At 47.0% G+C, this 15,766-nt stretch overlaps 1 long non-coding RNA gene across 1 annotated transcript; it reads right to left on the reverse strand.

Moving 5' to 3' along the window:
• Positions 1-2,144: 2,144 nt before the first annotated feature.
• On the reverse strand, positions 2,145-14,959 carry LOC113880706. The gene is made up of 2 exons (XR_003507804.1): positions 12,682-14,959; positions 2,145-5,617 (listed from the first exon to the last, which is right to left on the reverse strand). It is a non-coding gene; the product is annotated as an uncharacterized LOC113880706 (long non-coding RNA).
• Between the last annotated feature and the right edge of the window lie 807 nt (positions 14,960-15,766).

Consider the following 15,766-nt stretch of genomic DNA (forward strand, 5'->3'; position numbering starts at 1 on the left):
GAAACTGGAACCTATTATACAGAGTGAAGTAAGCCAGAAAGAAAAACACCAATACAGTATACTAACACATATATATGGAATTTAGAAAGATGGTAACAATAACCCTGTGTACGAGACAGCAAAAGAGACACTGATGTATAGATCAGTCTTATGGACTCTGTGGGAGAGGGAGAGGGTGGGGAGATTTGAGAGAATGGCATTGAAACATGTATAATATCATAAAAAATATATATATATATAAACAGATTGTACCAATTTGTACAAATACTATAAAATTATATTTGGTGTCTACGTAAACTACACTGCATAATATGTAACATTCTCTTTGATTATTAAAGAAAAATAACTTTATGCTTGACCAGTCAGAGATTACAAAGAAGTGCATGTCTAATTCCAGGGATCGAGTAAAGCAGTTAAGTCCTCCCGTGTAGGCTGCAGACTTGGTCTCCTGGAACCAGCAATTGGAAGAACTGGACACCAAAAGGCAGAGCGTCCAGGCTTACAAATAAGGAACTTGTTGCCTCTCTCTGCATCTGCAGTGTCTTTGTTAATCACAAAGTGTGATTTTGCATTCTGATTACCAGTGTCATCAGCCTTTGTACAGATTTGAGCAGAGCAAATCACAATCATAATCATTTTATGGCATGTGATTCTAATCTCTTCCCAAATTATTAAATTTTGAATATTATTTAACTGCAATGGTTGATTTAAAAAGACACACACAAGACTGAAAACCAAGATCCAACAAATACTTTGGTTGAGAACAAAGTATTTTAGAAAACCCGCTGTGCAGGCTATATTTTATGGTCAGTATTTTAATTTAAATATTTGATATTGGTTAAATCTATTTTTTTCTTAGTAAATTTTAGTGAAGGACAATGTTCAGCATAACTTGTTAATTTATCTTTATTATAAAGACTTTTAAATATACACAAAATTGGGGGGCATTCTCATTTTTTTGCCTAATTTCAGTAACTGTTGACATTTGTCTTTCTTGTTTCATTTATACCTAATCCTCACTCACCCTCTCCCCTACCCACATTCACTTTTTTCTTTTCTTTTCTCTTTTTTTTTTTTTTTTACTGAGGATGGGTTTAGAAGTTTCAAAATCAAATCTCAACCATTATTTCACCCACAAATCTGTACAATTTACTGTCTCTAACAAATTATGACTTTTTAAATTGCCCACAATGCTGTTATCATGCCTAACAATTTAACAGTAATTCCATAGTTAACAAGATGATTCATTTGTGATTGTTGTTGATATTCAGTAATTCAAAGTGGCAGTAGGAAAGAGCTCAGCTGGTACTTTATTTTGAAAATATAAATTGTCATAAGATTTTGCTTCTGTTTCAAATTCACCAGCTAATCTTGTCTGCAAATTCAGTGAAGCCGGGGGAAAAAACAGAACTCTCCGTCTATTAAGGATTGTTTAAGGTAAAGTTACACAAAAAGACAGTTTCTTCTATCCCCAATTTTAAATAAAATGTTTAAGCTCTGTTTTATAAATTCTCAAACAACATTAGGATTCTGTGGGACTTCCCAGGTAGCTCAGTGGTAAAGAAACCACCTGCCAATGCAGGAGACACAGGAGATGCGGGTTCGATCCCTAGGTCAGGAAGATCCCCTGAAGGAGGAGATGGCTACCCACTTCAGTATTCATGCTGGAGAATCCCATGGACAGAGGAGCCAGCAGGCTACAGTTCATGGAGTCGCAAGGAGTTGGACCCGACTGAAGGGACTTAAGACGGCAGACCAAAAATGACTTTTGTTTTGCTGAAGTTAAATTGTGGCCCTACTTTGGGTGGATATTAAATAGCGGGGCTACCTGTCAGTTAAAGCCTTTACTTCCTGTGGCAGTACAGGCATGCTCACCCCATGAGGAAAATGTTGAGCTCTCTCTAGAGTGGGGACTGCTTCCCAGGTGGCTCAGTGGTAAAGAATCTGCCTGCCAATGCAGGAGACACACGTTTGATCCTTGGGTTGGGAAGATCCCCTGGAGGAGGCCATGGCAACCCACTCCAGTGTTCTTGCCTGGAGAATCCCATGGACAGAGGAGCCTGGCGGGTACAGTCCATGGGGTTGCAAAGAGTCAGACACGCCTGAGCACACACGCATTAGGATTCCACACACAGTTTCTGAAATATGTTCACGCTGTGTTTATTGAGGTGGAACATAAGAGGACTCCAGGGGTATTTGGGGTTTCAGGAATAAAATGATGCATTTGCATGCAGTGCCAAATTTACTCACATGTATTATGGAGTAAAATCTCATATTTTTAAACAGAAGCAAAAGCTTGTGAAGAAATACCATCCTTTATTTGGGCTGCTTTACCAGACCCCGTTAGATTTGAGTTCAGGCTCATCCTTTCCTCCCCTGCTAAGGAGAGGGACAGCTTTGCTGGAGAAACTTGTAAATACTGAGTCAAAGGATTAAGAAAATGCAGCTAATTCTAATTGAGGGATATCTTTATTAGTCAACACATTTCAACGCTGCTTTAGGTGAAAAACTTGCCTTTGATTATACAATCCAGATTCCAGCCTGGAAATTCAGAGCAAAATCCTAACTAGCACATTTTAGGCATGCCAGAACCAAAGTCTTTATTATGTTAACAAAAGTAATTACAAAATCCAGCAATCCAGAAGTTAGCAGACTATCTAAAATGCACCCACCCTCATTTAATAAGCATAAAAACTATTTTATGGATTTTCTTTTTGGTGCAATGAGTCCCAGCTTTCAAATATTTCAGAACATATCATTTCTGCTTGTTGTTCACAATACCTGATTGGTATGAATTTGCAATTATCCACAAGATAAAGGCAAAGGGAAAGAGAAGAGAGGATAAAATAGTATACTTTCTAAACAGTGCAGTAAAGAGGATTAGGCCATCATTCATCATATCTCTTGGAAAAAAATTGTTTACTTTCAGTTATATCACTTAATAATACCATTAACTTTACATTTGTCTTTTTTTCTTTTTTTTTTTTTTTTAACTTCAAGTCCTCTTTATCACCATTCCCAATTCCAGGGCCCAAATCAAGTCCTTCTCGGTAGTAACTGCTACAGAGCAGATCTCCCGTTTTCATTCCTGTGAGGTTTGTATGTTTATTCCTTAGTACATGTGAGGTCTTAGGAGGGGTCAGTATGAATATACTCATACACTTCTGGTTTTTCAGCAGTGTCTTTAGGATCTGTTCAGATGTAGAGGCATGTGAATTCCTTTTAACGGCTGGATGTCCTGTGTCCTCACATGCAGGTTTATCTGTGATTCTGCCTTCCCCCTTTGGATGGAGACGAAGGTGTTCCCACAAGTTCCTCTGCTGGAGTGCCCAGTGCCAGGCTAAGGTTTGAGGAATGAGAATGCGTTTTGTTAAAGGGGACGATGTCCTTAAGCTGGTTGTTTCTGAATGGCAAGTGCAGGCCAGATTAATATGGACCCAGAAAATTGTGGAAGGTTTGTGGGGGAAGAACACTGAGCTTTGCGCACGTTCAGGATTGGCTGAGATAGGGTTGAATTTCATTAATAAAATGAATGTGAAAGGTAAAGTGGTTTAGAACCTGAATCTGGTTCTCTAAGAGAACAAAGTTTTCTTAAAATACTGAACTGTTTTTGGTAATTGTGAATTTCTTTAAGTGATCTCTATTTGCCAGTGAGATCTTTTATTACCACTGGTTAAAGTTTTTTTATATTTTGATAAACTTCCCCTCCTGGGGTTCCTGTTACATCCAGATCTGGGATCCTCGGCCCCTCAGCTAATTGGAGGCCCTTTTCCTTATTTTTTTTCCTGCTGGGCACACTGGCCTCACCAGGGCAGCTGCTCCAACAAACACACATACACACATTTAGACAAACACATGCACACTCACTCCCAAAGGCCTGTGGGTGAGCAGAAGGCAACCAGAGACAGTAGACGCCTCTTCCAGTGTGGGGGCCTCCCATCTCAAGGGAGTTTCTGGACTTTCTGCTTCCTTGAGTGTGGAGTCCAACCAGAGAACCAGGCAAGGGAAAGAACGAGCTGGGGGGTGCAGGCCAGGCTCTGGAAGGACAGGAGGGACGTTCTAGGGTCAGTTTATAATCATCAAGCTCTCCCCTCTATCCCTTTTTTTCCTGGATATAGAACATGAAAAACTCAGCCTTTTGCAGTGGTCATTGGGGGTTCCCATGTGGACAGAGGGGCTGTCATCAAGGATCCCAAATCCCACTGCAGGGACTGGACTGGAGAGGGTGGCATTGCTGCCAACATACTGATTCAACACAAATTCCAGAAAGTAGATGTGGACTAAAGAAGCTGACCCATATTGCTCGCAAGTCATTGCCAGGAGGAAAACTTAAGTTTTAAAAGGGCAATAAAAAAAACCTCTTTAAAACATAGTAAATCCAAGCAGAGCAGAAAGGGCCCGAAGTTCCCAAATCCCTGTGGGTCCTACCTCAGCCCGCCTGAGAGTCTGCCCATCTGGGCCTGAGAGCTTGGGGCAATTGGCCGGAGAGGTTCACTGGGGCGAGGCAGGCAGCGTGCCTGCTTACAGAGCCCAGCACGGGGAAGCAAGCTGGCTGCACCCGCCCTGGAGGGCTGGGCTACTCGAGTTTGACCTTGGCTTCTGACCCACGTACTAGGTCCATCTGAAAGGCTGAGTTAGACACCGCCCACCCTCCCAGGAAGCGAACCCTGCCCCCAGCAGCCGTTTCCAAATGACACCAGGGACCCTCCCACTCTCTGCTTAGGGTCCCCAGAAACAGCAGGGCTGAGGGGAGGTCTGAAAAGCAGTGGAGCGTTTTCATGGGCAGGTGGGACTTGAGGTCAGAGAAGAGCGCCCATGGAGGCCCTTTGTCTCAGCTGCGTCCCCACAATGAGCTGAAGACAAAGGAAAAAACGAGGGAGGGTTGAATCGTGTACTTTCTAAATAGTGGAGTTTAGAAAGTGGAGTTTCTAAACAGTGAGAGGCTTAGGCCTCTATTCATTAAGTACTTAAAAAAAAAAACTTTCAGTTTTATCACTTTAAATTATACCAATAACTTAACATTTGCCTTAAAAAAAAAACAAAACTCCAAATTCAAGTTCTCTTAAATACCACTCCAAACCCCGAGGTCCTTCTTAATTCTAACTGCTACAGGGCAGACCTCCAATCTGTTCCTTACACTTTTAGATCTGTATGCTTGTTCGTTAATACACATGAGGCATTTCCTCCTAATAGAGATCGGGATGAATATCCTCATGCACTTTGAGCTTTGTCAGCAGTGTCTTTAGGATCTATTCAGATGTACAGGCATGTGAATTCCTTTTAACTGCTGGATGTCCTTGTCATCACATGCAGGTTTATCTGTGATTCTGCCTTTGTCCTATGGGTGGACATGAAGGGTCCCCGCCAAGTTCCTCTGTTATAAACAACGCTGCAATAATGCTTTACCCAGCGCCAGCTTGAGCTGGAGGGCTGTATAGCAGCAGTCGGGAATAGTGGGAAGAAATAGTTTATCAAGGACTTTCAGAATTTCTTTCTCATGGTGCTAATTAGCAGGCTTTAAGTGAGATGACTTTGAAGTCTGCACCACGCTCTCCTATCCGGCAGGAACAGACTGCTGCCCACCTCTCCACCTCTGCCGTCACGTGCCTCCTATTTCCTGGTAGGTACAAGAAAAACATAATCACATTTAATTTCCATGAATGTTGCCAAATGTTTGTTCCAAACTTGATTGTTTTTTTTCATCAGCCTTTAAGACAACTGTACCTTGGATTTTCTTCATTTTCCCTCCCCTGACCTCCTGAGACTCCTACGGAGTTTCTCCCCCTCTACCTGGCCCTGGGAGCTCACTCCTCTCAGATCTCATCCAGTTGCCTGGCTCCATATTTATGCCAATGAACCCAGCCCCTCTCTGATGCCCTGTCCACACAGCGCACCTCTCCCTGTGAATCTTGGCTGGGTCCAGGTTATCTGTTCACAAATGATTCATCTCTCCAGTTGGCCTGGGCACACCCTTTCTCCCCCGCACACCCCAACTTCCTTCACGCCTGCCTCTCCATCTCAGTTAAGGGCAGGGGAACAGCCAAGTACTAGAATGTCTTTCCAGTCCCTCCCCCATTACAATGACTGATGCTGCTGCTGCTGCTAAGTCGCTTCAGTCGTGTCTGACTCTGTGCGACCCCATAGACGGCAGCCCACCAGGCTCCCCCATCCCTGGGATTCTCCAGGCAAGAACACTGGAGTGGGTTGCCATTTCCTTCTCCAGTGCATGAAAGTGAAAAGTGAAAGTGAAGTCGCTCAGTCATGCCCGACTCTTAGCGACCCCATGGACTGCAGCCCACCAGGCTCCTCCATTCATGGGATTCTCCAGGCAAGAACACTGGAGTGGGTTGCCATTTCCTTCTCCAGTGCATGAAAGTGAAAAGTGAAAGTGAAGTCACTCAGTCGTGCCTGACTCTTAGTCTGTCACATATATTCATACTTGTTTATAGGTTTAAAAAAAAGTCAGCCACTCTCCACCCTAAGAGCCACCCCTAGCCCAGGTCGTGTTCCCCAGGCCCCCACCTAGGTCACCCACACAATCTCCGGCCAGCTTCCAGTCCCTGACTTGCCTGGGAATTTTGTCTTTGCCCTCAGTGTCCCCAGAACGTCCCTCCACACAACACATCTGATGGCACCCCTCGGCTCTCTTCTTCCAGCCATGCAGGCCTCACGATGTTGCCTCTATACTTTTCGATCCAGGGGTGTCTCTCTCCGCCCGCTCCTCTCCTTCTAAGGTCCAGCAGCACACTAGGCAACCAGAAAGGCTTTCAAAGTCAGGACCTTCTCCAGGCAGCTCTCCAGGACATCATGCTGCCCTTAACCTCAGCGTAGGACACCCTGAAGACCATCTTCCTTTGTCAGTTACCAGCCCTCCTAAACACTGCCTCCTCTAGGCAGCCCACCCAGTATCAGCACCCACCCCACCTGGGGGAGAAGATTAAAGCCCCAATCCAGAGTCACTGGGGGCCTCCGGGGGCTGGATGTAGGCCTTGGGGTTTGGCTGGGGCCCTTGTTGATTGGCTGGGGCCCTTGTTGATTGGCTGGGGATGTTGTTGACTTACTGGGGCCGTTGGGGATTGGCTAAGGTCGTTGGGGTTGGCCAAGGCTGTTGGGGATTGGCTGGAGCCGTTGGGGGGGGGGGGGGGTTGGATGGGGCCCTTGGGGATTGGCTGGGGCCGTTGGGGATTGGCTGGAGCCATTGGGCGTTGGCCGGGGCCATTGGGGATTGGCTAGAGTTGTTAGGGCGGGGGGGGGGGGGGCGCGGGGTTGGCTGGGGCCCTTGGTGATTGGCTGGGGCCATTTTTTACTTGCTGGGACCGTTGGGGCTTGGCTGGGGCCGTTGAGGATTGGCTGGAGCTGTTAGGGGTTGGCTGGGGCCCTTGGTGATTGGCTGGGGCCATTTTTTTTTCATTTGCTGGGGCCATTGGGGGTTGGCTGGGGCCGTTGGGCGTTGGCTGGGGTCGTTGGAGTCTCAGACAGTTACCAGAGAGGTTCTGCCTGAGTCCAGGGTAGGGAGCTGAGGCCAGTGGAACCAGGAGTTGGGCCCCAATGCCAAGGAGCCTGGTGACACCCTCCCACCAGTGCCAGGACCTGAAGTCGGGGAATCCAACCGAGTCTGCCAGCATGCCAGCCAATAAGGGCCAAGGCCAGGCAATAAGCAACAGCCAGGGCTCCCCTGAGCATCCGCCCTGCCATCTGCAAGCAGCGGGACAAGGGCGCCCCCCCAGTGAAGAGCAGGACTGGTGTGTGCAGGAGACCGAGGCCCCTGCACCGTCCCTGGGAGAGTCGGGCCCGCAGTGGGCTCAGCTGGCCCCCAAGTCCGGGGCCGCGACTGCTGAGAGCCAGGAGACCCCTGCCGCCTCAGCCCTGTGCCCGCAGGAGCCGCGAGGGATCCTGGACTGGACCCAGTGCCCCGTCTTACTGTGGCTCTTCCCAGATCTTTTTGAGCACAGGCTCCAGTTTTAGAGGAGGAGTGGGGCAGGGGACTTCCAGCCTAAAGGCTCCCATAGCTCTTTCTCCACTCGCTCCAGAGGAGCTGACCAAGGTGCCTTGGCCACACTCTTTGCTCCTAAAGGCAGGGTCTAGATCCCCTGCCTCACCCGGTCTTGGGAACCTCATATTAATTTTTACTTTATACGAGTTGCCTTTTGTTCTCATTCCTCCATGAGGTAGACTTCAGGGCCTGTGTTTGCCCTTGCCTTCCTGTATCCACACTCTCGGGGAACTCTCTCACCTCCTGAGGCTGGGCTTGGACAGGTGATTTATTTTGGCCAATAAGATACCAAAAGTGTTGCAAGAGGAAACTTGAGAATCATTTGTTACTCCCAGAACCTGCCTGGGTGTGCACAAACCCTGACTGTTCTGACAGATGACTGTGGCCCAGAAGCCTCAAAGTGAGGCTGAGCGGCCACCTTGAATCATCCGGCCCACGGGCCCCGACCCCAGACGCGTGAGTAAATTCATCCCAGGTCGGCTGAGCCTATGAAAAGAACCACCCAACACTAAACGTGTTGTTGATTTGAGATAGGCTGTTACAGAGCAACAGATGGCTTACATGCTATATCCAATCCCTTTTGTTCTCCCCAGTTCCCCCCGCCGCCCATTTCTTTTCCTGACCTTGTCACTCTAGACAGCAAGCCTGGAGGAACCTCACTAGGGTTTCTAAAGAAGTGTTTCCCAAAAACTTTTACAGAGATCGCTTGCCTCAGACTCACTTGGAGAATCTCTTGGAAATAGTCATGGACTATTTCCGAGACTTTGAGAGTGCAGGGTGGGAATCTCCAACTTGGCAAGTCCCTCTGTCCTGGAGGCGGAAATGGCAAGGCACTCCAGTGTTCTTGCCCGGAAAACCCCATGGACAGAGGAGCCTGGCGGGCTAAGTCCACAGTTCACAGTCGGACGCGACTGAGCACACTGGCCCACTGGACACATTTCAGCAGTTCTATTCCCACATCCACAGTTGCAGCGTCCTTCCTTCCCCAGTCCCTGTGTAACAGGAAGAAACCTTTGTATTCTGTACAAGTTAATTGGGAAACAGATGTTGCCTATAAGCTTGGGCATTCTGGCCCTTCTCTGGGAACCCTGCCTCCCAGATAACAAGCACTAAGCTAAAATTCCTTTGTTTAGCACACAGGAACCGTCTTGACCAGATCCATCTATGAATGACTGCAGGTGGGAAGAAAGTAACACACCCTCTGTGAAGGCTGACAGAAACCAAGAAATGTTTGATTCGTTCCCTGTCAGTTAAAGGAAGCCTGAGTTCTAACTCAGGACACAAGTCCACCATCTTCATGGGGTGCTGGCTTTCCTACTAAAGTCGCCATTCCTTGCCCTGACAGCCTCTCAATTTATGGCCTGTCCTGCGGAGAGCAGTACAAGCTTGTACTTGGAACCAGCTGGTGACTAGCTGGCCCTGGTTGGGGATTTTCAGGTAAGGCCCTAGCAGCTGCAGGAACCACTTGTCCTGAGGATCTTCCCTTCAAAATTCCCGAACGCAGCACCGGCTGCCCAGCACTTGGCAACTGGAGCAAGGAATCGACATCCGGGAGCCAACGGGCTCGATTCAGTAGGGTAAGTGGCTCCACTGCTTCTAGCTGGGAACTTTATTTACTCTCTGTTTCAGGCATTTTCTCTGCAATAGTCAAGTTGGGGGCCCTGTTGGAGACAGGGAAGGGTTGTTGGAATTTACCCAATCTGTGAGCCAGCTCTTTCGTTTGTTTGGATGCTAGCATTTGTGTTTTGTCTGTCTTGAATTTCTGACTTTAAATATGGTGAGGGCTTCAGCTATTCCTAAACTGCAAGAGGAAGACATTTTATTGCACCCACGTGTGGCCGGAGCGTCAGTTAGGATCTCCACGAGGGGTTTAGGCAGATTACCTTGGGGCCCTGTGCGCCGTGTTTGTCATTGGGATATGCAAAACCCCGAGGCCAAACTTGAGGGTTTCTTTGGGATTCTGTCTGTCCTTTGGATTTTTCGTTTCATTTTGTTTGGTACTGTTTCTCCATTTACCTCCAAATCAAGTTTTACCCTGGTAAATTATATCATTTCTTTTGATAATCTCAAATTGTTGTATGTCACAGTAGTAATCAAGTTTCTTTTCAATTGCATTGACCCCTGGTTGGTTGACACCAAGGCAAAAAGGCATCCTTTTAATGGTTAGAGGTGAACTCTGTGCAAGTGCCTGAGCTGTGACATCAGGGAAAGTACGGACAGGAAGCAGAGTGAGGATACGTTGCTCCGAACTTTCACTCCTCCAGCTGGGCCTGCGGTCTGAGCTGTTACTTGCGGCTTGCTGTTACTTGTTACTTGCTGTTACTAGCTGCTCTGGCCACTGTGCCAGTATAAGCACCACTTCTGTTCCCATCCAGCCCCAATTCCCAACACTGGGACTCGGGAGTGCCTCTCTGTACAGGCGTCATTTAGAAACCCCGTGTCATCTGCTGGAGTCCTGGGACTCAGTGTGGCCTCACCGAGGCGTCTTAAGACGCCTCACTCACGTCTTAAGACCTGGAAGGGCCCCCAACTCAGTCCAGGAGCCGCTCCCAGGACAGACGGTTTCCTTTGCTGCCGCCTCACATGGGGGGTTATGCACATGACCAGTCAGCGGGCTTTCCCAGACTGACTCCTGTAACTAGAGAGACCACACCCCTCTGTACAGGGAAGATTTCTGTACCTGAAGCCCACCTGGCAGTACCCAAAGCTGAACCAAATCATGACCCCAGTAAGAGGAATGCCCTTATTAGATGACTGCATGTTAGCGCACCTTGGCAGAATCTCAGTTCCCTGACCAGGGATGTGACCCTGGGTCCTTGGAGGGAGAGCAGAGTCCTGACCACCGGACCGCCAGGGAATCCCATCTGTAGGTGTTATCTTACTCACATAGTTCATTCAGATTACTGAAGGGGAGGCTGGCAAAGAAATCTGGTTACTTATTCTTGATTTCTTAGGCCAGGTGTAGTGAGATTAAGATTTGAAAGGTGTGCTTGGGCTGGAGATGAGTAGAGCATGGGGATTCCTGACTTAAAAGTTCCAGTAGAGCTTTGCTAAAGGGATAGGAAAAGGGACTGTCTGTTGAGGGTGGTTTCCTGTAAACAGCTGCTTACAAGCCTACTGCTCACTGCTCTCACCCAACATAAGCTCTCAGCACCACTGGCTAAGGGTGAGTGCTCAAAAGGCCTTGCCTACTGCTCAGCCAGTCCTTGCCCACAGGCTGTGTGCTTACAGCCAGAACACCGTGTGACCTCAATGACTTGGAATGAAGGGATGACATGAGCCTCTGAGGGCCCTGCGATGTCCTAAGCCCCCAAACCCAACTCCTAGGCAATGTTTCTCAAGGTCAGTCTGATATTAGCTAGACATGTCCACTTTTACCAAAAGCTTTTCCAACAAAGACCTGGACAGACAAGGGCTGTGCCTTCTACTACTAAGAATTGGTCACCATGGAGGTACAAGGCAGTTTCTTAAACCCACACTGTTAAAATAGACAAATGCATAAAAATAAGCGAGGAAGATAAAATCATGAAGGCCTGGTTGTGATGGCCATTTGAAATCCCCCATATATGGCCCCAAACCAACTGCCTTAATCCTACCAGTCCCAGGCCTGTTTACGGATGACAGAAGGATTTGCTACCTGATTTCCTTCAAGTTACAAGTTATTTTTTCCTTTGAATATTAAGTATCCCACAAAGCGACTTGGTCTTGCAATGTCTTTTTTCTGACGATGACTTGGATTTGAGATTTCTTTGGTGTTTGAAGGTATTTGGTAGTATTTAAGGGACAGTTATCCAGACAGATGCCCTTCTTCTTCAGTTTTATTGGACTCTCTGAGCTCATAAAAGGGACCAAAAGAGGAATTTGGGGGTGTGAAATGCGAACTCTAACCGCATTGTTCCTGTTCCTTGAGAAGGAAGAGGACAAAAGGAGTCATTATACGCCCACCATAAGCTGTCCACTGTGGTCAGCCCTTTGTCTTTGACCAATCTCAAGTCCTTACACCAATTAATTGGAGTAACTAGCTGGACAGTCCTTACACCTGTGAGGACAAGCACAGGAAATGCTTCTCTTTCTCTGAGACAACTGCCAATGTGTACTCGTGGAGTTACGAGTGATTTTAGTTAAACTGCTCCAGACTAGTTCTTGATCTTCAACTTGAACAGCCCCTGGATTCTACCCAGATTTTAGCTGTCCTGCTAGGGAGGGGCAGAGGTTGACCAAAAGGAAAAAGCTTTAAAAAAAGAAAAAAAGGGAAACTTACTAGTGACTTTTTTCCTGTAGGGGGTCTATTCCCCTCAAGAACCTTTGCTTTAGCTTTCTCTTCAGTATCCTGCAGCAAGCTTTTTTTTTTTTCCCTTTTCATTGAAAGAGTTTCCTTTCAATATCAATTTAGATTCAGGTGTATAGCACAGTCAATCAGTTATACATAAATTTCTGTTCCTTTACTGACTTTTTTTCCTTTATAGTATTTCCCTATGCTATACAGGAGGTCCTTTTTATCAATTTTATATGTATTTGTGTATCTGTTACACCCAGACTCCTGATTTATTCTTTCCCCTAGGATAACCGGAAGTTTGTGCTTTAATTCTGCAAGTGTTTCTCCTTGGTAAACTAGTTTATTACCACCAATGATCAGATCTCACTTACAAATGGTATCCTATGACACTGGTCTTCCTCTGTTCACTTACCGTGATCCTCTAGATCCACTCAGGGTGCTGCCAGCGGCATTATTTCACTCTCCTTTCTGCCTGAGCAATATTCCATCGTGTCTAGGTCCCATTCTTCTGTTCGTGGACATGGTGGTTGCTTCCCTCTTTTGGCTTGTGTAAATTAGTGCTGTGCTGAGTGGCGAGTTGCGTGTGTCTTTTTGAATCCTGGTTTTCTTCCTGTAGACACCCAGGAGTGGAACGGATAGATCACAGGGTAGCTCTTTTTTAGAGCTCTCGTGTTCTCCGTGGACTGTCAACAGTTTGCATTCCCAGAACAGCGGAGGAGCCTTCCTTTCCCCACATCCGCTCTAGCATTCACTGCATCTAGGCTTCTTTTGGCTGTGCTGGGTCTTCATTGCAGAGCATGGGCTTGGCTCCAGGTGCAGAGTGGGGGCTGCCCTCTAGCTGTGGCGCACGGCTTCTCACTGCTGTGACTTCTCTTGTGGAGCACAGGCCCTCGGGCACGCGGGCCTCTGTAGGTGTGGCTTGCAAGCTCTAGAGCACAGGCTCAGCCGCGGTGTATAGGCTTAGTTGGCTCTGTAGTGTATACAGTCTTCATGGACCAGGAATCGAACCCGTGTCCCCCTGTACTGGCAGGTGGATTCTTACCCACTGCAGCACCAGGAAGTCCTGTTTGTAGAGTTTGCTGATGGCCCTGCTGACTGGCAAGAGGCGATTCCTGCCTGCAGCTTTGATTTGCACGTCCCTGATGTTAACAATTACTCATGTGGAGCCCCTTTTCATGCTGCTTCTAAAAGAAGGGAGAAAAAATGAACGTATGGTTGCCAGGGGAAGAAGGGGGGTAAGGAATAGTTACAGTTCTGAATGGCCATGTATGACTGCTGTATTTGAAACGGATAACCAACAAGGAGGTACTGTACAGCACAGGGAACTCTGTTCAGTGCTGTGCTGTAGCCTGAGTGGGAGTTTGTGGGAGACTGGATATATGTATATATATGGCTGAATCCCTCCACCTTTTACCTGAAACTGTAACATTGTTAATCAGCTATATCCCAATACAAAATAAAGTTAAATGAAAAATAAAAAGTGAGAGGGAAACTTCCTTTTTGAAACTGGCTTCCTGACACTGTGCCCCATTTTAATGTATTCTTTTTCCACTTTTCTGATCAAAAGGGCAGGTGTCATTTACAGCCCTGGAGGCCCTGTGATTATCAAGTGTCCAGGGTACAGGTTTTAAAAGTCGCTGCTACCCAAAACAGCCACAAGGGGGCAGGATTTCTCCCTAGCCTCAGCTGGTTACTCTAGAGACCAGTAAGTCATGTTCCTAGGCAGAAAGGAAATACCCCAAACCTTGTCTCATTATTACTCTTTCCTTATTTTAAATGGAGTTGCACTTTACGGTGTTGGTTGTATATGTACAACATATGTAGATGTCCACGTCCTAATGCATGTGTGCGTGGGTCTTCTGATATACCCCTAAGAGGGTATCGGGCTTCCCTTGTGGCTCAGCTGGTAAAGAATCTGCCTGCAACGCAGGAGCCCTGGGTTGGGAAGATCCCCTGGAGAAAATCTTGTCCGTTTATACATGTTGTCACTTCCTCTTCAGGTTCCCTCCCGACGTTGAGTGTTGAGTCAAGCTCCCTGTGGTACATAGCTTCTTAGCATCAACTTCATATGTATTCAGTGTTTTTGTTCAGTTGCTAAATTATGTCCAACTCTTTGCAGCCCATGGACTGTAGCATGCCAGGCTTGTGTATATTAATCCTAAACTCCTGATTTACCCTATGGTAACCAAGTTTGTGTTTCTCTAAGTTTCTCCTTGGTGACTAGTTCATTACCACCACTGTTCAGTCCTACTTAGGATGCCTTTTGATACTCACGTCTCAGCTCAGTGACTGTGATCCTCTCTGGGTCCACCCAGGGTGCTGCCAGTGGCATTTCCTCACTCTAATACCCCACTGTGTCTGGGTTCCATCTCTTAGCATCTTCCGTCCATGGACATTGTGGCTGCTTCCCCCTTTGGCTTATATAAACATAGTGTTGCACTGAATGGCGGCACCCGTCTCTTCGTCTTCTCTGTAGACACCCAGGATTGGGATGAAGTGAAACCTCTGCAGTGTTATATATCCATGTTATCAGTTTACACTTCCACCAGTAGCACAGCAGCATTCTGTCCACGTCCTAACGCATGTGTGCGTGGGTCTTCTGATATACCCCTAAGAGGGTATCGGGCTTCCCTTGTGGCTCAGCTGGTAAAGAATCTGCCCGCAATGCAGGAGCCCTGGGTTGGGAAGATCCCCTGGAGAAGGGAACAGCTACCCACTCCAATATTCTGGCCTGGAGAATTCCATGGACTCTACAGTCCATGCATGGGGTTGCAAAGAGTTAGACATGACTGATTTTCACTTTAAGAGGGTGTTAGGGATGGCTACTAAATAATACCATGATGTACCAATTTAGCTTCCCAGGTGGCGCTAGTGCTAAATAATCCACCTGCCAATACAGGAAATACCAGGGACAGGTTCAATTTGTGTCAGGAAGATCCCCTGGAGGAAGGCATGGCAACCCACCAGTACTCTTGCCTGCGAAATCCTACAGCCAGAGGAGCCTGGAGGGCTACTGTCCATGGGGTTAGAGTTGGACACAACTGAGCACGCACGGTCTGCTGACTGGCCAGCAGACAGTTGTTGATAGAAAGTATGGTTACCAAAATCTTTATGGTATTTCTTCTTTATGGTATGTTTGTAAAACACCTTTAATCTTACCCAACCCTTTTCTGTTAGCTTTTCAAGGATAAAGTGTTTTCTCCTTCAGTCTGCCTCTTCAGATGCACAGGCATAGCTGTGTGCCTTGGTCACACGCAGCGTCTGGCTGAGTGCACCGCAGCTCAGACAGAACGTCCTACTGTGACAGCTGAATTGTTCTTCCACTTCTGCTACAGGCTGCCTAGATTTACCTCAAGTTGCTTCTTCTCACAGGACTTTGCTGAGAAACTGATGCCTCAGACATTAATTAGCTCTAACAGTTTCTCAGCTTACACTCAGCTCATACTCCAGGCACCATGTTAGTATGGAAGAAGGGAGAATGGACGCTGGTGACCACA

The sequence above is a fragment of the Bos indicus x Bos taurus genome, chromosome 22 (assembly GCF_003369695.1).
Source record: "Bos indicus x Bos taurus breed Angus x Brahman F1 hybrid chromosome 22, Bos_hybrid_MaternalHap_v2.0, whole genome shotgun sequence".
Lineage (NCBI taxonomy): Eukaryota > Metazoa > Chordata > Mammalia > Artiodactyla > Bovidae > Bos > Bos indicus x Bos taurus.